At 32.3% G+C, this 21912-nt stretch overlaps 1 long non-coding RNA gene across 1 annotated transcript; it reads left to right on the forward strand.

The window, feature by feature from the left end:
• The first annotated feature begins 4671 nt into the window (after positions 1 to 4671).
• LOC111944759 (uncharacterized) lies at positions 4672 to 16680 on the forward strand. The gene is made up of 4 exons (XR_015280977.1): positions 4672 to 4910; positions 6278 to 6391; positions 9038 to 9184; positions 15962 to 16680. It is a non-coding gene; the product is annotated as an uncharacterized LOC111944759 (long non-coding RNA).
• Positions 16681 to 21912: the final 5232 nt, after the last annotated feature.

Below are 21912 nucleotides of genomic sequence, written 5' to 3' on the forward strand. Positions count from 1 at the left end.
CTCCTATTTCTTTTTTCCCACTTTTTTCCTCCTTTTTTCCCCAATTTTTTTCCTCCTTTTTTCCCAATTTTTTCCCAATTTTTTCCTCATTTTTTACCAATTTTTTTCCTCCTTTTTCCCAATTTTTTCCTCCTTTTTTCCCTATTTTTCCCTCATTTTTTCCCAATTTTTTCCTCCTTTTTTCCCAATTTTTTTCCTTTTTGCCCAATTTTATTCCCAATTTTTTCCCAATTTTTTTTCCTCTTTTTTCCCAATTTTTTTCCTTTTTTTTTCCAATTTTTCCTCCTTTTTTCCCAATTTTTTCCTTCTTTTTTCCCAATTTTTTTCCTCTTTTTTCCCAATTTTTTCTCTTTTTTTCCCATTTTTTCCTTCTTTTTCTCCACTTTTTTCTCTGTTTTTTCTCAATTTTTTCCACCTTTTTTCCCAATTTTTTCCCTCCTTTTTTCCCCAATTTATTCCTCCTTTTTTCCCAATTTTTTTCCAATTTTTTTCCTCTTTTTTTCCTCATTTTTTCCTCCTTTTTTCCTCATTTTTTCCTCCTATTTTCCCAATTTTTTTCCTCTTTTTTTCCCAATTTTTTCTCTTTTTTTCCCATTTTTTCCTTCTTTTTCTCTACTTTTTTCTCTGTTTTTTCTCAATTTTTTCCACATTTTTTCCCAATTTTTTTCCTCCTTTTTTCCCCAATTTATTCCTCCTTTTTTCCCAATTTTTTCCTCATTTTTTCCCTATTTTTCCCTCATTTTTTCCCAATTTTTTTCCTTTTTTCCTCCTTTTTTCCCAATTTTTTTCCAATTTTTTTCCTCTTTTTTTCCTCATTTTTTCCTCCTTTTTTCCTCCTTTTTTCCTCCTATTTTCCCAATTTTTTCCTCTTTTTTTCCCAATTTTTTCTCTTTTTTTCCCATTTTTTCCTTCTTTTTCTCCACTTTTTTCTCTGTTTTTTCTCAATTTTTTCCACCTTTTTTCCCAATTTTTTCCTCCTTTTTTCCCCAATTTATTCCTCCTTTTTTCCCAATTTTTTCCTCATTTTTTCCCTATTTTTCCCTCATTTTTTCCCAATTTTTTTCCTTTTTTCCTCCTTTTTTCCCAATTTTTTTCCAATTTTTTTCCTCTTTTTTCCTCATTTTTTCCTCCTTTTTTCCTCATTTTTTCCTCCTATTTTCCCAATTTTTTTCCTCTTTTTTTCCCAATTTTTTCTCTTTTTTTTCCCATTTTTTCCTCATTTTTCCCCACTTTTTTCTCTGTTTTTTCCCAATTTTTTTCCTCCTTTTTTCCCAATTTTTTCCTTTTTTCCCAATTATTTTCTTCCTTTTTTCCCAGTTTTTTCCTTTTTGCCCAATTTTTTTCTCATTTTTTCCTCATTTTTTCCTCCTTTTTTCCTAATTTTTTTCCTCCTTTTTTCCCAATTTCTTCCTCCTTTTTTCTCAATTTTTTCCTCTTTTTTCCTCTTTTTTTCCCAATTTTTTCTGTTTTTTCCTCATTTTTCCCCACTTTTTTCTCTGTTTTTTCCCAATTTTTTCCACATTTTTTCCCAGTTTTTTTCCTCCTTTTTTCCCAATTTTTTTCCTTTTCTCCCAATTTTTTTCCTCTTTTTTCCCAATTTTTTCCTCATTTTTTCCTCCTTTTTTCCCAATTTTTTCCTCATTTTTCCCTCCATTTTTCCCAATTTTTTTCCTCCTTTTTTCCTAATTTTTTCCTTTTTTCCTCATTTTTTCCTCCTTTTTTCCCAATTTTTTCCTCCTTTTTTCCCAATTTTTTCCTCCTTTTTTCCCAATTTTTTTCCTCCTTTTTTCCCAATTTTTTTCCTCTTTTTTTCCCAATTTTTTCTCTTTTTTTCCCATTTTTTCCTTCTTTTTCTCTACTTTTTTCTCTGTTTTTTCTCAATTTTTTCCACCTTTTTTCCTCATTTTTTCCTCCTTTTTTCCTCATTTATTCCTCCTTTTTTCCCAATTTTTTTCCTCTTTTTTTCCCAATTTTTTCCTCTTTTTCCCTATTTTTCCCTCATTTTTTCCCAATTTTTTCCTCCTTTTTTCCTCTTTTTTTCTAAATTTTTTTCCTCTTTTTTTCCTCCTTTTTTCCCAATTTTTTTCCTCCTTTTTTCCGAGTTTTTTCTCAATTTTTTCCTCTTTTTTTTTCCAATTTTTTCCCATTTTTTCCTTATTTCTCCCCACTTTTTTCTCTGTTTTTTCTCAATTTTTTCCTCCTTTTTTCCGAGTTTTTTCCCTTTTTTCCTCATTTTTTCCTCCTATTTTCCCAATTTTTTTCCTCTTTTTTCCCAATTTTTTCCTCATTTTTTCCTCCTTTTTTCCCAATTTTTTTCCTTTTTTTTTCCCATTTTTTCCCAATTTTTTCCTCATTTTTTCCCAATTTTTTTCCTCCTTTTTTCCCTATTTTTTCCTTTTTTCCCAATTTTTTTCCTCCTTTTTTCCCAATTTTTTTTCCTCTTTCTTTCCCAATTTTTTCTTCATTTTTTCCCCATTTTTCCCTCATTTTTTTCCCCATTTTAACCCAATTTTCCCCCAATTTTTTTCCAACTTTTTCTTCAATTTTCCCCAATTTTTTCCCACTTTTCCCTCATTTTTCCCTCATTTTTTCCCCTTTTTTTACAAGTTTTTCCTTATTTTTCTTAATTTTTTCCCCATTTTTTCCCCACTTTTTTCCCCAAATTTTTCCTTTTTTTTCCCTCAATTTATCCCAAATTTTTTCCCATTTTTTTCTTTATTTTCCCCAATTTTTTTCCTAATTTTTCCCCAATTTTTTCCCATTTTTTCCTGATTTTTCCTCTATTTTTTTCTTCATCTTTCTCGTATTTTTCCCTATTTTTTTCCTATTTTTTTCCTGATTTTTCCCCAATTTTTCCCTTTTTTTCCCTCAATTTATCCCAAATTTTTTCCCATTTTTTTCTTTATTTTCTCCAATTTTTTTCCATTTTTTTCCTGATTTTTCTCTATTTTTTTTCTTAATCTTTCTCATATTTTTCCCTATTTTTTTCCTATTTTTTTCCTGATTTTACCCCAATTTTTCCCTTTTTTTCCCTCAATTTATCCCAAATTTTTTCCCATTTTTTTCTTTATTTCCCCCAATTTTTTCCTGATTTTTCCCCAATTTTTCCCTTTTTTTCCCTAAATTTATCCCAAATTTTTTCCCATTTTTTCCTTTATTTCCCCCAATTTTTTTCCTGATTTTTCCCCAATTTATCCCAAATTTTTTCCCATTTTTTTCTTTACTTTCCCCAATTTTTTTCCTGATTTTTCCCAAATTTTTCTCCAAATTTTTCCCAATTTATTCCCCATTTTTCCCCCTCATTTTTCCCAAAAAACCCCACAAAAAATCCGGGAAAAAACTGAATTTTCATGACAAAAAATCCCCCGAATTCCACCAAAAAAACACCAAAAAACCGGGAATTTCCGGGAAAAAAAGGGGAAAATCCATGGAATTTCGAGCACCCCAAAATAATTTGGGAATGTTGATGCTGAGGTTGGATTTTTTTTTAGGATCTGCAGAATTTCCGTTCCCGGGGGGAATTTTCCACAAATTTATCCCAAATTCTTTCCAATTTTTTTCTTTATTTCCCCCAATTTTTTTCCTGATTTTCCCTGAATTTTTCCCTTTTTTCCCTCAATTTATCCCAAATTTTTTCCCATTTTTTTCTTTCTTTTCCCCAATTTTTTTCCAATTTTTTTCCTGATTTTTCCCCAATTTTTCCCTTTTTTTCCCTCAATTTATCCCAAATTTTTTCCCACTTTTTTCTTTATTTCCCCCAATTTTTTTCCTAATTTTTCCCCAATTTTTTCCCATTTTTTCCTCTATTTTTTTCTTCATCTTTCTCGTATTTTTCCCTATTTTTTTCCAATTTTTTTCCTGATTTTTCCCCAATTTTTCCCCAATTTTTCCCTAATTTTATCCCAAATTTTTTTTCCATTTTTTTCTTTACTTTCCCCAATTTTTTTCCTGATTTTTCCCCAATTTTTCCCTTTTTTTCCCTCAATTTATCCCAAATTTTTTCCCATTTTTTTCTTTCTTTTCCCCAATTTTTTTCCAATTTTTTTCCTGATTTTACCCAAATTTTTCCCTTATTTTCCCTCAATTTATCCCAAATTTTTTCACATTTTTTTCTTTATTTTCTCCAATTTTTTTCCATTTTTTTCCTGATTTTTCTCTATTTTTTTTCTTCATCTTTCTCATATTTTTCCAAATTTTTTTCCAATTTTTTTCCTGATTTTTCCCCAATTTTTCCCTTTTTTTCCCTCAATTTATCCCAAATTTTTTCCCAATTTTTTATTTCCCCCAATTTTTTTCCTGATTTTTCCCCAATTTTTCCACTTTTTTTCCCTAAATTTATCCCAAATTTTTTCCCATTTTTTTCTTTATTTCCCCCAATTTTTTCCTGATTTTTCCCCAATTTTTCCCTTTTTTTCCCTCAATTTATCCCAAATTTTTTCCCATTTTTTCCTTTATTTCCCCCAATTTTTTTCCTGATTTTTCCCCAATTTATCCCAAATTTTTTCCCATTTTTTTCTTTACTTTCCCCAATTTTTTTCCTGATTTTTCCCAAATTTTTCTCCAAATTTTTCCCAATTTATTCCCCAATTTTTCCCCATTTTTCCCCCTCATTTTTCCCAAAAAACCCCACAAAAAATCCGGGAAAAAACTGAATTTTCATGACAAAAAATTCCCCGAATTCCACCAAAAAACCCCCAAAAAACCGGGAATTTCCGGGAAAAAAACGGGAAAATCCATGGAATTTCGAGCACCCCAAAATAATTTGGGAATGTTGATGCTGAGGTTGGATTTTTTTTTTAGGATCTGCGGAATTTCCGTTCCCGGGGGGAATTTTCCGATGGGCGAGGTTCAGGAAAAACGGGACGGGATTGACGGGAAATCAACGGATCTACAGCCAATCGCTGAACGAGGTGGGGAAACGGGAAAATGGGGGAAATTGGGATAAAAAATGGGGAAAATTGGGGAAAAAATGGGGAAAAATTGGGGGAAAATTGGGAGAAAATTGGGAAAAAATTGGGGGAAAATTGGGGAAAAATTGGGGGAAAAATGGGGAAAAATTGGGAGAAAACGGGGAAGAAATGGGATAAAAATCAGGAAAAAATGGGGAAAAAATTGGAGAAAAATTGAGAATAAATTGGGAAAAAATTGGGGAAAAATTGGGATAAAAAATGGGGGAAAAATGGGGGAAAATGGGGAAAAATTGGGGAAAAATTGGGGAAAAATTGGAGGAAAATTGGGAAAAAATTGGGGAAAAATTGGGGGAAAATTGGGGGAAAATTGGGGAAAAATGGGGAAAAATTGGGGGAAAATTGGGGGAAAAATGGGGAAAAATTGGGGGAAAATTGGGAAAAAATGGGGAAAAATTGGGGGAAAATTGGGATAAAAAATGGGGGAAAAATGGGGGAAAATGGGGAAAAATTGGGGAAAAATTGGGGAAAAATTGGAGGAAAATTGGGAAAAAATTGGGGAAAAATTGGGGGAAAATTGGGGGAAAATTGGGGAAAAATGGGGAAAAATTGGGGGAAAATTGGGGGAAAAATGGGGAAAAATTGGGGGAAAATTGGGGGAAAATGGGGGAAAAATTGGGGGAAAATTGTGATAAAAATGGGAGAAAAATGGGATAAAAATTGGGGAAAATTGGGGGAAAATTGGGAATAAAATGGGGGAAGAATGGGGGAAAATGAGGGGAAAATTGGGGAAAAAATTGGGGTAAAATTGAGATAAAAAATGGGGAAAACTTGAAAAAAAAAGGGGAAAATTGAGAATAAATCGGGGAAAATTTGGGGCAAAATTGGGGGAAAATTGGGGAAAAATTGGGGGAAAATTTGGAAAAAATTGGAGGAAAATTGGGGAAAATTGGGGGGAAATTGGGGAAAAATTGGGATAAAAATGAGAAAAATTGAGAATAAATTGGGGAAAAATTGGGGGAAAATTGGGGAAAAAATGGGGGAAAATGGGATAAAAATTGGGATAAAAATGGGGGAAAATTGGGGAAAATGGGGAAAAAATGGGAAAAAATTGGGGAAAATTTGGGGAAAAATTGGGGGAAAATTGGGGAAAATTGGGATAAAATTGGGAAAAAATTGGGGAAAAATTGGGGGAAATTGGGATAAAAAATGGGATAAAAATGGGGGAAAATGAGGGGAAAAATTGGGAAAAAATGGGGAAAAATTTGGATAAAATTGGGGAAAAATTGGAAAAAACCTGGGAAAACTCCCAGAATTCCAGGAATTGCTTCCCAAATTTTTTTTTCCCCCCTGGAATTCTTTATCCCCAGCACGAGAACAGCCTGACCTTGGCCACGCTGCGGATTTTTGGGAATCAATTGGGAATTCCTCATTTCCACTTCAACGCTAACGAGATGGGAGTGGTGATCAGAGGCTGCGGACAGGTAAAAAAAAAACCGGGAAAAACGGGAATTCCCAAAAAAAATTGGGAATTTTTACATCCAAATTCCCTTTTTCAAAATATTTGGGGTTTTTCCTGGTTTTTTCCTGATTTTCCAGGGTTTTTTCTGATTTTTTCCCATTTTTTTCTGATTTTTTCCCATTTTTTTCTGATTTTTTCCCATTTTTTTCTGATTTTTTCCTGTTTTTCCTCCCTGATTTTTTCCCATTTTTTCCTCTGATTTTATCCCGATTTTCCCCTGATTTTCCCGATTTTTTTCTGATTTTTTCCCATTTTTTTCTGATTTTTCCCATTTTTTTCTGATTTTTTTCCCATTTTTTTCTGATTTTTTCCTGGTTTTTTTTTGGTTTTTCCTCAATTTTTTTCCAGTTTTTCCCAGATTTTTTTCCTGTTTTTTCTCCCTGATTTTATCCCATTTTTTTCCTGATTTTCCAGGTTTTTTTCTGATTTTTTTCCCGTTTTTTTTGGTTTTTCCTCAATTTTTTTCTGGTTTTTCCCTGATTTTTTTCCTGATTTTTCTCCCTGATTTTTCTCCCATTTTTCCCTGATTTTATCCCAATTTTCCCCTGATTTTATCCCAATTTTCCCCTGATTTTATCCCAATTTTCCCCTGATTTTATCCCATTTTTTTTCCCTGATTTTCCAGGTTTTTTCTGATTTTTTTCCCATTTTTTTTCTGATTTTTTCCCGTTTTTTTCTGATTTTTCCCCATCTTTTTCTGATTTTTTCCTGATTTTTCTCCCTGATTTTTCCCCATTTTTCCTCTGATTTTTATCCCAATTTTCCCCTGATTTTATCCCATTTTTTTCCTGATTTTCCAGGTTTTTTTCTGATTTTTCCCATTTTTTTTCTGATTTTTTTCCCTTTTTTTTTGGTTTTCCCTCAATTTTTTTCTGGTTTTTCCCTGATTTTTTTCCTGATTTTTCTCCCTGATTTTTTCCCATTTTTCCTCTGATTTTATCCCAATTTTCCCCTGATTTTATCCCCATTTTCCCCTGATTTTATCCCATTTTTTTCCCTGATTTTCCAGGTTTTTTTCTGATTTTTTCCCATTTTTTTTCTGATTTTTTCCCGTTTTTTTCTGATTTTTCCCCATTTTTTTCTGATTTTTTCCTGATTTTTCTCCCTGATTTTTCCCCATTTTTTCCTCTGATTTTATCCCAGTTTTCCCCTGATTTTATCCCAATTATCCCCTGATTTTATCCCATTTTTTCTTGATTTTTTTTGGTTTTTTTCTGATTTTTTCCCATTTTTTTTCTGATTTTTTCCCGTTTTTTTCTGATTTTTTCCTGGTTTTCCTCCCTGATTTTTTCCCATTTTTTCTCTGATTTTATCCCAATTTTCCCCTGATTTTATCCCATTTTTTTCCCTGATTTTCCAGGCTTTTTTCTGATTTTTTCAGGTTTTTTTCTGATTTTTTCCCTCTTTTTTTCTGATTTTTTCCTGGTTTTTTTTTGGTTTTTCCTCGATTTTTTTCTGGTTTTTCCCTGATTTTTTTCCTGTTTTTTGTCCCTGATTTTTATCCCATTTTTCCCTGATTTTATCTCAATTTTCCCCTGATTTTATCCCAATTTTCCCCTGATTTTATCCCATTTTTTTCCAGATTTTCCAGGTTTTTTTCTGATTTTTTCCTGTTTTTTTCTGATTTTTTTCCTTTATTTTTTTCAGGTTTTTCCCAGATTTTTTTTCCTTTCAAAATTCCCATTTTTTCCCCCATTTTTCCCCCAAAATTCCCATTTTTTCCCCATTTCCCCCCCAAAATTCCCATTTTTTTCCCCATTTTCCCCCCCCACAATTCCCATTTTTCCCCCATTTTCCCCCCCAAAATTCCTATTTTTTTCCCCATTTTCCCCCCCAAAATTCCCATTTTTTCCCCTATTTTTCCCTTATTTTTTCCCCATTTCTCCTGTCAAAAATCCTATATTTTTCCTTTCAAAATTCCCATTTTTTTCCCTATTTTCTCATTATTTTTCCCCCATTTTCCCCCCCAAAATTCCCATTTTTTCCCCCAATTTCCCCCTCAAAACTTCCATTTTTTTACTTATTTTTTTCCTTATTTTTTCCCCATTTCTCCTCTCAAAATTCCCATTTTTTCCCCTATTTTCCCTCTTAAAATTCCCATTTCCCCCCATTTTTTTCCCCTATTTTTCCCCCAAAATTCCCATTTTTTTCCCCTATTTTTCCCCCCAAAATTCCCATTTTTTTCCCCATTTTTCCCCCTCAAAATTCCCATTTTTTCCCCTATTTCTCCCTTATTTTTTCCCCATTTTTCCTCTGAAAATTCCCATTTTTTTCCCCATTTTCCCCCCAAAATTCTCATTTTTTCCCCTATTTTTCCCTTATTTTTTCCCCATTTTTCCTCTCAAAATTCCCATTTTTTCCCCCATTTTCTCACCCAAAATTCCCATTTTTTTCCCTATTTTCTCATTATTTTTCCCCCATTTTCCCCCCCAAAATTCCCATTTTTTCCCCATTTTTCCCCCAAAATTCCCATTTTTTCCCCCCCCAAAATTCCCATTTTTTCCCCATTTCCCCCCCCAAAATTCCCATTTTTCCCCCATTTTCCCCCCCAAATTCCCAATTTCCCCACTTTCCCCTAACCTGGGCAATTTCCCGGGAATTTCCCCAGGTGGGCGTGGTCCTTCCCGAAGGCTCCTCCCTCTTTTCCGTCTCCGTGGGTGACGTCGTTTTCTTCCCGCTGGGATCCCAACATTTCATCCAGAGTTTGTGCCACGAGGATTTGCTGCTCGTGCTCGCCTACAGCACAGGCAACCAGGTGAGAATTCCCAAAATTCCTCCAGGATTTTCCCACATTTTATTCCCAACTTTTCCCCAATTTTTAGGGTTTTTTTCTGATTTTTTTCCGATTTTTTTCCGATTTTTTTCTGATTTTTTTCTGATTTTTTCTGATTTTTTTATGGGTTTTTTTCCTGTTTTTTCCCCATTTTTATTCCATTTTTTCTCCTTTTTTTATCCCATTTTTCCCCCATTTTTCCCCCATTTTTCCCCATTTTTTTCCCATTTTTTTCCCATTTTTCCCCCATTTTTTTCCCATTTTTCCCCATTTTTTTCCCATTTTTTCCCCATTTTTTTCCCATTTTTTTCCCATTTTTCCCCCATTTTTTTCCCATTTTTCCCCATTTTTTTCCCATTTTTTCCCCATTTTTTTCCCATTTTTCCCCATTTTTTTCCCATTTCTCCCCCATTTTTTCTGTGTTTTCTCCCCATTTTTCTCCCATTTTTCCTCCTTTTTTTCCCCATTTTTTCCCCATTTTTTCCCATTTTTCTCCCCATTTTTCCTCCTATTTTATCCCATTTTTTCCCATTTTTCTTCCATTTTTTTCCCATTTTTTCCCCTCTATTTTCTCATTTTTCTCCCTCGTGCTCGCCTACAGCACAGGCAACCAGGTGAGAATTCCCAAAATTCCTCCAGGATATTCCTAAGTTTTATTCCCAACTTTTCCCCAATTTTTAAATTTTTTTAGAATTTTTTTCCGATTTTTTTCTGATTTTTTTCTGATTTTTTTCTGATTTTTTCTGATTTTTTTCTGATTTTTTTCTGATTTTTTTCTGTTTTTTCCCCATTTTTTTCCCATTTTTTCCCCATTTTTTCCCATTTTTTTCCCCATTTTTTCCCCATTTTTTCCCATTTTTTCGCCATTTTTCCCATTTTTCTTCCATTTTTTTCCCATTTTTTTCCCATTTTTCTTCCATTTTTTTCCCATTTTTCTTCCATTTTTTTCCCATTTTTTCTCCTTTTTTTCCCCATTTTTTCTGTGTTTCCTCCCCATTTTTCTCCCATTTTTCCTCCAATTTTATCCCAGTTTTTCCCCATTTTTTCCCATTTTTCCTCCTTTTTTTCCCCATTTTTTCCCCATTTTTTCCCATTTTTCTCCCCATTTTTCCTCCTATTTTATCCCATTTTTTCCCATTTTTCTTCCATTTTTTTCCCATTTTTTCCCCATTTTTTTCCCCTCTTTTTTCTCATTTTTCTCCCTCGTGCTCGCCTACAGCACAGGCAACCAGGTGAGAATTCCCAAAATTTCCCCAGGATATTCCCACATTTTATTCCCAACTTTTCCCCACTTTTTAAATTTTTTTTAGATTTTTTCCCCATTTTTTTCTGATTTTTTCTGATTTTTTTCCGATTTTTTCTGATTTTTTTCCTGTTTTTTCCCCATTCTTATTCCATTTTTTCCTCTTATTTTATCCCATTTTTTCCCCATTTTTTCCCCATTTTTTCCCATTTTTACTCCATTTTTTTCCCATTTTTCTTCCATTTTTTCTCGTTTTTTTCCCATTTTTCTTCCATTTTTTCCCATTTTTCCCCCATTTTTTTCCCATTTTTTCTCCTTTTTTTCCCCATTTTTTCTGTGTTTTCTCCCCATTTTTCTCCCATTTTTCCTCCAATTTTATCCCAGTTTTTCCCCATTTTTTCCCATTTTTCCCCATTTTTTCCCCATTTTTTCCCATTTTTCTCCCCATTTTTCCTCCCATTTTATCCCATTTTTTCCCATTTTTCTTCCATTTTTTTCCCATTTTCCCTCCTTTTTTTCCCCATTTTTTTCTGATTTTTTTCTGTTTTTTTCTGATTTTTTTCTAATTTTTTATCCCATTTTTCCCCATTTTTCTCCCATATTTATTCCATTTTTCCTCCTTTTTTATCCCATTTTTCCCCATTTTTTTCCATTTTTTTCCCATTTTTCTTCCATTTTTTTCCCATTTTCCCTCCTTTTTTTCCCCATTTTTTCCTGATTTTTTATCCCATTTTCCCCCCATTTTTCTCCCATTTTTCCTCCATTTTTTTCCCAATTTTTCCCCATTTTTCCCATTTTTCTTCCATTTTTTCCCCATTTTTTCTCCTTTTTTTCCCCATTTTTTCCCTGTTTTCTCCCCATTTTTCTCCCATTTTTCCTCCAATTTTATCCCAGTTTTTCCCCATGTTTTCCCATTTTTCCTCCTTTTTTTCCCCATTTTTTCCCATTTTTCTCCCCATTTTTCCTCCTATTTTATCCCATTTTCCCCCATTTTTCTTCCATTTTTTTCCCATTTTTTCCCCATTTTTTCCCCATTTTTCCCCATTTTTCTCTCTCGTGCTCGCCTACAGCACAGGCAACCAGGTGAGAATTCCCAAAATTCCTCCAGGATATTCCCAAGTTTTATTCCAAACTTTTCCCCAATTTTTAAATTTTTTTAGGATTTTTTTCCGATTTTTTTCTGATTTTTTTCTGATTTTTTTCCGATTTTTTTCCGATTTTTTTCCGATTTTTTTCTGATTTTTTCTGATTTTTTTCTGATTTTTCTCCGATTTTTTTCTGGTTTTTTCTGATTTTTTTTTTTATTTTTTTCCTGTTTTTTCCCCATTTTTATTCCATTTTTTCCTACTATTTTATCCCATCTTTTCCCCATTTTTTTCCCATTTTTCCTCCTTTTTTATCCCATTTTTTCCCCAATTTTTTCCCATTTTTTTCCCATTTTTTCCCATTTTTCTGCCTTTTTTTCCCCATTTTTTTCTGATTTGTTCTGATTTTTCCCCCATTTTTTTCCCATTTTTCCTCCATTTTTTCCCTGTTTTCTCCCCATTTTTATTCCATTTTTCTTCCTATTTTATCTCATTTTTTCCCCATTTTTTCCCAATTTTTCCCATTTTTCTTCCATTTTTTCCCCTCATTTTTTCCCCATTTTTTTCCCATTTTTTCCCCATTTTTTTCCCCTCTTTTTTCTCATTTTTCTCCCTCGTGCTCGCCTACAGCACAGGGAACCAGGTGAGAATTCCCAAAATTCCTCCAGGATATTCCCAAGTTTTATTCCCAACTTTTCCCCAATTTTTAAATTTTTTTAGGATTTTTTTCCGATTTTTTTCTGATTTTTTTCTGATTTTTTTCTGATTTTTTCTGATTTTTTTCCTGTTTTTTCCCCATTTTTATTCCATTTTTCCTCCTTTTTTATCCCATTTTTTCCCCATTTTTTTCCCATTTTATCCCATTTTTTCCCATTTTTCTTCCATTTTTTTCCCATTTTCCCTCCTTTTTTTCCCCATTTTTTTCTGATTTTTTTCTGTTTTTTTCTGATTTTTTTCTAATTTTTTATCCCATTTTTCCCCATTTTTCTCCCATATTTATTCCATTTTTCCTCCTTTTTTATCCCATTTTTCCCCATTTTTTTCCATTTTTTTCCCATTTTTCTTCCATTTTTTTCCCATTTTCCCTCCTTTTTTCCCCATTTTTCCCTGATTTTTTATCCCATTTTCCCCCCATTTTTCTCCCATTTTTCCTCCATTTTTTTCCCAATTTTTCCCCATTTTTCCCATTTTTCTTCCATTTTTTCCCCATTTTTTCTCCTTTTTTTCCCCATTTTTTCTGTGTTTTCTCCCCATTTTTCTCCCATTTTTCCTCCAATTTTATCCCAGTTTTTCCCCATTTTTTCCCATTTTTCCTCCTTTTTTTCCCCATTTTTTCCCCATTTTTTCCCATTTTTCTCCCCATTTTTCCTCCTATTTTTTCCCATTTTTTCCCATTTTTCTTCCATTTTTTCCCCATTTTTTTCCCCTCTTTTTTCTCATTTTTCTCCCTCGTGCTCGCCTACAGCACAGGCAACCAGGTGAGAATTCCCAAAATTCCTCCAGGATATTCCCAAGTTTTATTCCCAACTTTTCCCCAATTTTTAAACTTTTTTTAGATTTTTTCCCCAAATTTTCCTGATTTTTTTCTGATTTTTTCTGATTTTTTTATGGGTTTTTTTCCTGTTTTTTCCCCATTTTAATTCCATTTTTCCTCCTTTTTTATCCCATTTTTTCCCCATTTATTCCCATATTTTCCCATTTTTTCCCCATTTTTTTCCCATTTCTTCCCATTTTTACCCCATTTTTCCTCCTTTTTTTCCTCCTTTTTTTCCCCAATTTTTCCCATTTTTTTCTGATTTTATCCCATTTTTCCCCCATTTTGGGATAAAAATGAGAATTTTGGGTGGAAAAATTGGGAATTTGGGGATAAAAATGGGAATTTTGGGATAAAATTGTGAATTTTGAGCAGAAAATTGGGATTTTTGGGATAAAAATGGGAATTTTTGGGATAAAAACGGGAATTTTGGGGGAAAAATTGGGAATTTTGGCAGAAAATTGGGATTTTGGGTGAAAGAAATGGGAATTTTGGGATAAAAGTTGGGAATTTTGGGGAGAAAATTGGGAATTTTGAGCAGAGAATTGGGAATTTGGGGATAAAAATGGGAATTTTGAGTGGAAAATTGGGAATTTTGGGATAAAAATGGGAATTTTGGGATAAAAAATGGGAATTTTGGTGGAATTTTGGGTGAAAAATTGGGAATTTTGGGATAAAAATGGGAATTTTGGTGAAAAATGGGAATTTTTGGGATAAAAACGGGAATTTGGATGGAAAATTTGGGGAAAAATTGGGAATTTTGGGGTGAAAAATGGGAATTTGGGGATAAAAATGGGAATTTTTGGGTGAAAAATGGAAATTTTTGGGTTAAAATTGGGAATTTGGGTGAAAAATGGGAATTTTGGTGAAAAATGGGAATTTTTTTGGGGAAAGTTGGGAATTTTGAGCAGAAAATTGGGAATTTTGGGGGGAAAATTGTGAATTTTGAGCAGAAAACTGGGAATTTTGGGTTAAAATTGGGAATTTTGGTGAAAAATGGGAATTTTTGGGATAAAAACAGGAATTTTTGGGGAAAAATTGGGAATTTGGGGATAAAAATGGGAATTTTGGGTGGAAAAATGGAAATTTTTGGGTGAAAAATGAGAATTTTGAGCAGAAAATTGTGAATTTTGGGGAGAAAAATGGGAATTTTGGGCTAAAATTGGGAATTTTGGTGAAAAATGGGAATTTTTGGGATAAAACCAGGAATTTTTGGGGAAAAATTGGGAATTTGGGGATAAAAATGTGAATTTTGGGTGGAAAAATGGGAATTTTTGGGTGAAAAATGAGAATTTTGAGCAGAAAACTGGGAATTTTGGGGTAAAAATGGGAAATTTTGCAGAAGAATTGGGAATTTTGAGCAGAAAATTGGGAATTTTGGGGTAAAAATGGGAATTTTTGGGATAAAATGGGAATTTTTGGGGAAAAATTGGGAATTTTGGGATAAAAATGTGAATTTTGGGTGGAAAAATTGGGAATTTGGGTGGAAAAAATGGGAATTTTGGGGGAAAAATGGAAATTTTGGGATAAAAATGGGAATTTTGGGATAAAATTGGGAATTTGGGTGGAAAAAATGGGAATTTTTTTGGGAAAATCGGGAATTTTTGGGGTGAAAAATGGGAATTTTGGGATAAAAATGGGAATTTTGGGATAGAAATGGGAATTTTGGGATAAAAATTGGGAATTTTTGAAATAAAAACGGGAATTTTGGGGTGAAAAATAGGAATTTTGGGATAAAAATGGGAATTTTGGTGAAAAATGGAAATTTTGGGATAAAAATGGGAATTTTGGGGTGAAAAATAGGAATTTTGGGTGGAAAATTTGGGGAAAAAATGGGAATTTTGGGATAAAAATGAGAATTCTTGGGATAAAAATGGGAATTCTGGGATAAAAATGGGAATTTTGAGTGGAAAAATTGGGAATTTGGGTGGAAAAAATGGGAATTTTGGGGGAAAAATGGAAATTTTGGGATAAAAATGGGAATTTTGGGATAAAATTGGGAATTTGGGTGGAAAAAATGGGAATTTTTTTGGGAAAATCGGGAATTTTTGGGGTGAAAAATGGGAATTTTGGGATAAAAATGGAAATTTTGGGTGGAAAAATGGGAATTTTTGGGTGAAAAATGAGAATTTTGAGCAGAAAATTGTGAATTTTGGGGAGAAAAATGGGAATTTTGGGTTAAAATTGGGAATTTTGGTGAAAAATGGGAATTTTTGGGATAAAACCAGGAATTTTTGGGGAAAAATTGGGAATTTGGGGATAAAAATGGGAATTTTGGGTGGAAAAATGGGAATTTTTGGGTGAAAAATGAGAATTTTGAGCAGAAAATTGTGAATTTTGGGTGGAAAATTGGGAATTTTGGGTTAAAATTGGGAATTTTGGTGAAAAATGGGAATTTTGGGGTGAAAATTGGGAATTTTGGTGAAAAATGGGAATTTTTGGGGGAAAATTTTGAATTTTGAGGAGAAAATGGGAATTTTGGGATAAAAATGGGAATTCTGGGGATAAAAATGGGAATTTTTGGGGTTAAAATTGGGAATTTTGGTGAAAAATGGGAATTTTTGGGGGAAAATTTTGAATTTTGAGCAGAAAATTGGGAATTTTGGGATAAAAATTGTGAATTTTGGTGAAAAATGGGAATTTTTGGGGTTAAAATTGGGAATTTTGGGATAAAAATGTGAATTTTGGGATAAAAATGAAAATTTATGGGATAAAAATGAGAATTTTGGGTGGAAAATTTGGGGAAAAATTGGGAATTTTGGGGTGAAAATTGGGAATTTTGGGATAAAAATGGGAATTTTGGGATAGAAATGGGAATTTTGGGATAGAAATGGGAATTTTGGTGAAAAACGGGAATTTTTCCCATTCTAATTCCCAATTTTGTTTTTGTTTGGCAGCTGCAGACGCTGAGGATGAATCAATATTTCCCTGGGATTTCCCATCAAATCCTGGCTCAACTCTTCAATAAAAGCCAGGAAGAATTCCAGAAAATTCCACACAATTCCGATTAATTCCAGGAACAACGACAAAAAATGGGGGGAAATCCCCGGAAATTGAGAAAAAAACAAAAAAAAATGGGAATTTTGGGGAAAAATGGGAATTTTGGGGGGAAAATTAGAAATTTTGGAATAAAAATTGGGAATTTTGGGATAAAATTGGGAATTTTTGAGAGGAAAATTGGGAATTTTGGGATAAAAATGGGAATTTTGGGGGAAAAATGGGAATTTTGGTGGAAAATTTGGGGAAAAAATGGGAATTTTGAGATAAAAATTGGGAATTTTGGGTGAAAAATGGGAATTTTGGGTGGAAAATTGGGAATTTGGGTGGAAAAATTGGGAATTTTTGGTAGAAAATTGGGAATTTTGAGTGAAAAATTGGGAATTTGGGTGGAAAATTGGGAATTTTGGGATAAAAGTTGGGAATTTTGGGGGGAAAAATGGGAATTTTGGGATAAAAATGGGAATTTTGACAGAAAATTGGGATTTTGAGTGAAAAAAAATGGGAATTCTGGGGGGAAAATTGGGAATTTTGGGATAAAAATGGGAATTTTGGGATAAAAATGGGAATTTTTGGGAGAAAAATGGGTATTTTGGGGGTGAAAATTGGGAATTCTGGGGGGAAAATTGGGATTTTGGGTGAAAAAAAATGGGAATTTTGGGTGGAAAATTGGGAATTTTGGGAGAAAAATGGGAATTTTGGGATAAAAATGGGAATTTTGGGTGGAAAATTTGGGGGAAAATGGAAATTTTGAGATAAAAATTGGGAACTTTTGGGTGAAAAATGGGAATTTTGGGTGGAAAATTGGGAGTTTTGGGAGAAAAATGGGAATTTTGGGATAAAAATGGGAATTTTGGTGAAAAATTTGGGGAAAAATTGGGAATTTTGGGTTAAAATTGGGAATTTTGGGGGTGAAAAATGAGAATTTTGGGATAAAAATGAGAATTTTGGTGGAAAATTAGAAATTTTGGGATAAAAATGGGAATTTTGGGGAGAAAAATGGGAATTTTGGGGAGAAAAATGGGAATTTGGGTGGAAAAATTGGGGATTTTGGTGGAAAATTGGGAGTTTTGGGATAAAAACGGGAATTTTGGGAAAAAATTGGGAATTTTGGGGTGAAAATTGGGAATTTTTGGGAGAAAATGGGAATTTTGGGGTGAAAATGGGAATTTTGGGAGAAAAATTGGGAATTTTGAGATAAAAATCGGGAATTTTGGGATAAAAATGGGAATCTTTGAGCTTGGAAAATGAATAAAAAATGGAATTTTTGGCGTGGTTCTGTCCTGGGGTTTTTTTTAATGGATTTGGGGGTTTTTTGGGGAATTTTGGGGATTTTTATGGAATTTGGGGGGTTTGGTAAAAAAAAAATGGGAATAAAAGAAAAAAATTGGGAATTTTGAGTGGAATTATTTAAAAAATTGGGAATTTTGGGGATTTTTTTTGGAATTTCTACAAAAATTTGGGTATTTTGGGTGGAATTATTAAAAAAAAATTGGAATTTTTGAGGTTTTTTGGAAATAAAAGGGAAAAAATTGGGAATTTTGGGAAATTCCTACAAAAATTTGGGAATTTTGGATTTTTTGGGGAATTAAAAGAAGAAATTTGGGAATTTTGGGGGAATTTCTACAAAAATTTGGGAATTTTGGGTGGAATTATTAAAAAAAATTGGGAATTTTTGAGGTTTCTTGGGAATTAAAAGAAAAAAATTGGGAATTTTGGGGAATTTCTAGAAAAATTTGGGATTTTTGGGATTTTTTTTGGAAATTTCTACAAAAATTTGGGAATTTTTGAGGTTTTTTTGGGAATTAAAAGAAGAAATTTGGGAATTTTGGGGGAATTTCTATAAAAATTCGGGAATTAAAAAAATAATCGGGAATTTTGGGGGGAATTATTAAAAAAAATTGGAGATTTTTGGGGATTTTTTTGGGAATAAAAGAAAAAATTTGGGAATTTTGGATTTTTTTGGGAATTAAAAGAAGAAATTTAGGAATTTTGGGTGAAATTATTTTAAAAAATTGGAATTTTTGAGGTTTTTTGGGAATAGAAGGAAAAAAATTGGGAATTTCGGGGATTTTTTTGGGAATAAAAGGGAAAAAATTGGAATTTCTACAAAAATTTGGGATTTTTTGAGGTTTTTGGGAATTAAAAGAAGAAAATTGGGAAATTTTGGGGAATTTCCACAAAAATTTGGGATTTTTGGGATTTTTTTGGGAATAAAAGGGAAAAAACTGGGAATTTTGGGGATTTTTTGGGGAATTTCTACAAAAATTTGGGAATTTTGGATTTTTTTGGGAACTGAGTGAAAAAATTTGGGAATTTGGGGGGAAATCCTAAAAAAATTGGGAATTTGGGGGGAATTTCTATAAAAATTCAGGAATTTTGGATTTATTTGGGAATTTTGGGTGAAATTATTAAAAAAAATTTGGGATTTTTTTGGATTTTTTGGGAATAAAAGGAAAAAAATCGGGAATTTTGGATTTTTTTGGGAATTAAAAGAAGAAATTTGGGAATTTTGGGTGAAATTATTAAAAAAAATTGGGAATTTTTGGGATTTTTTTTGGAATTTAAAGAAAAAAATTGGGAATTTTGGGGGAATTTCTATAAAAATTTGGGAATTTTGGGGGTTTTTTTGGGAATTTCTTGAAAATTTGGGAATTTTTGAGGTTTTTTGGGAATTAAAAGGAGAAATTTGGGAATTTTGGGTGGAATTATTAAAAAAATTGGGAATTTTTGAGGTTTTTTGGGAATTGAAGGAAAAAATTGGGAATTTTGGGGGCGTTTCTTCAAGAATTCCAAGAAAAATATTTTCCCAAATTTTATCCCATTTTTTCCCTGATTTTTTCCTCATTTTTCCCTGATTTTTCCCTAATTTTATCCCATTTCTCCCAGATTTTATCCCAATTTTTTCCTGATTTTTCCCTGATTTTTTTCCATTTTTCCCAAATTTTTCCCCATTTTTTCCCCTCATTTTATCCCAATTTTTTCCCTGATTTTATCCCATTTTTTCCCTTTTTTTCCCCATTTTTCCTTACTTTATCCCAATTTTTTTTCCTGATTTTTTCCTGGTTTTATCCCAATTTTTTTTCAGATTTTATCTCATTTTTTCCCAAATTTTTCCTGATTTTTCCCTGATTTTATCCCATTTTTTTCCTGTTTTTTTTCCAGATTTTCTGATTTTTTTCAGATTTTATCCCAGTTTTTTTACCATTTTTTCTCTGTTTTTTCCCCATTTTCCCTTCATTTTATCCCAATTTTTCCCTGATTTTATCCCATTTTTTCCCCAAATTTTTCCTCATTTTTTCCCATTTTTTTCTTGATTTTTTCCCCATTTTTCCCTGATTTTTCCCAAATTTTATCCCATTTTTTTTCCTGATTTTTTCCTCATTTTCCCCTGATTTTCTCCTGATTTATTCCTGATTTTTTTCCTCATTTTCCAATGATTTTATCCCATTTTTTCCCCAAAATTTTCCATGTTTTTTCCCTGATTTTCCCATTATTTTTTCCTGATTTTTCACTGATTTTTTCCCCTGATTTTATCCCCATTTTTCCTGATTTTTCCCTGATTTTTTCCCATTTTTCCCAAATTTTTCCCCATTTTTTTCCCCTCATTTTATCCCAATTTTTTCCCTGATTTTATCCCATTTTTTCCCTTTTTTTCCCCATTTTTCCTTACTTTATCCCAATTCTTTTCCTGATCTTTTCCTGATTTTATCCCAATTTTTTCCCTGATTTTATCCCATTTTTTCCCCAAATTTTTCCTCATTTTTTCCCATTTCTTTCTTGATTTTTTCCCCATTTTTCCCTGATTTTTCCCAAATTTTATCCCATTTTTTCCCTGATTTTTTCCCTATTTTTCCCTGATTTTTCCTGATTTATTCCTGATTTTTTCCCCATTTTTCCCTGATTTTATCCCATTTTTCCACAATTTTTTCCGAATTTTATCCTGAATTTTTTCCTGATTTTATCCCATTTTTTCCCCAAATTTTTCCTCATTTTTTCCCATTTTTTTCTTGATTTTTTCCCCATTTTTCCCTAATTTTTCCCAAATTTTATCCCATTTTTTTTCCTGATTTTGTCCCATTTTTCCCCTGATTTTTCCTGATTTATTCCTGATTTTTTCCCCATTTTTCCCTGATTTTATCCCATTTTTCCCCAATTTTTTCCTGTTTTTTCCCTGATTTTATCCCATTTTTTCCCAAATTTTTCCTCATTTTTTCCCATTTTTTCTTGATTTTTTCCCATTTTTTTCTTGATTTTTTCCCCATTTTTCCCTGATTTTTCCCAAATTTTATCCCATTTTTTTTCCCATTTTTTCCCTCATTTTATCCCAATTTCTCCCTGATTTTATCCCATTTTTTCCCCAAATTTTTTCCCATTTTTTCTTGATTTTTTCCCATTTTTTCTTGATTTTTTCCCCATTTTTCCCTGATTTTTCCCTGATTTTATCCCAATTTTTTCCCTGATTTTATCCCATTTTTCCCCAAATTTTTCCTGATTTTTCCCTGATTTTATCCCATTTTTTTTCCTGGTTTTTTTCCCACATTTTCCAATTTTTTTTCAGATTTTATCCCAATTTTTTCTCCATTTTTTCCCTCATTTTATCCCATTTTTTCCCTGATTTTATCCCATTTTTTCACAATTTTTTCCTGAATTTTTCCCTGATTTTATCCCAATTTTTCCCCAAATTTTTCCTCATTTTTTCCCATTTTTTCCCTGATTTTTTCCCCATTTTTCCCTGATTTTTCCCAAATTTTATCCCATTTTTTTCCTGATTTTGTCCCATTTTTCCCCTGATTTTTCCTGATTTATTCCTGATTTTTTCCCCATTTTTCCCTGATTTTATCCCATTTTTTCCCAATATTTTTCCTCATTTTTTTCCTGATTTTATCCCCATTTTCCCACTTTTTTCCTGATTTTTCCCAGTTTTCTCCCTCATTTTTCCCAATTTTTTCTATTTTTACTCCATTTTTTCCTCCTTTTTCCTTAATTTTCAATTTAATTTAATTTAATTTAATTTAATTTGATTTAATTTAATTTATTCTCATTTAATTGAATTCCTGAACCTTCCCCACGCCCAGCAGGGGGCGCTGTGGGATCGGGAATGGGAATTTTGGGAATTTTTTTATCCCATTTTTCCCCATTTATTCCCCAATTTTCTTTCTATTTTTTCCCAATTTTTTGCCCCAACTTTTCCCATTTTTCCCCCAATTTTTCCCAATTTTTTCCCAATTTTTTTCCCAGTTTTTTCCCAGTTTTTCCCCAATTTTTCCTGGTTTTTCCCTGATTTTTATCTCCTTTTTTCCCAATTTTTCCCCAATTTTCCCCCAATTTTTTCCCCAATTTTTTTCCCAATTTTTTCCCCAATTTTTCCTGGGTTTTCCCTGATTTTTATCTCCTTTTTTCCCAATTTTTTTCCCAATTTTTCCCGAATTTTTCCCAATTTTTTTCCCAATTTTTCCCAATTTTTCCTGGTTTTTCCCTGATTTTTATCTCCTTTTTTCCCAATTTTTTCCCAATTTTTTTCCAAATTTTTTCCCATTTTTTTCCCAATTTTTCCTGGTTTTCCCCTGATTTTTATCTCCTTTTTTCCCAATTTTTCCCCAATTTTTCCCCAATTTTTCCCCAATTTTTCTCCCAATTTTTTCCCATTTTTTTCCCAATTTTTTCCCATTTTTTTCCCAATTTTTCCTGGTTTTTCCCTGATTTTTATCTCCTTTTTTTCCCTCTTTTTTCCCAATTTTTCCCCAATTTTTTCCCCAATTTTTCCCAATTTTTTTCCCAATTTTCCCCCCAATTTTTCCCAACTTTTTCCCAATTTTTCCCAATTTTTTCCCAATTTTTCCTGGTTTTT

The sequence above is a fragment of the Cyanistes caeruleus genome, chromosome Z, assembly GCF_971803275.1.
Source record: "Cyanistes caeruleus chromosome Z, bCyaCae1.hap1.1, whole genome shotgun sequence".
Lineage (NCBI taxonomy): Eukaryota > Metazoa > Chordata > Aves > Passeriformes > Paridae > Cyanistes > Cyanistes caeruleus.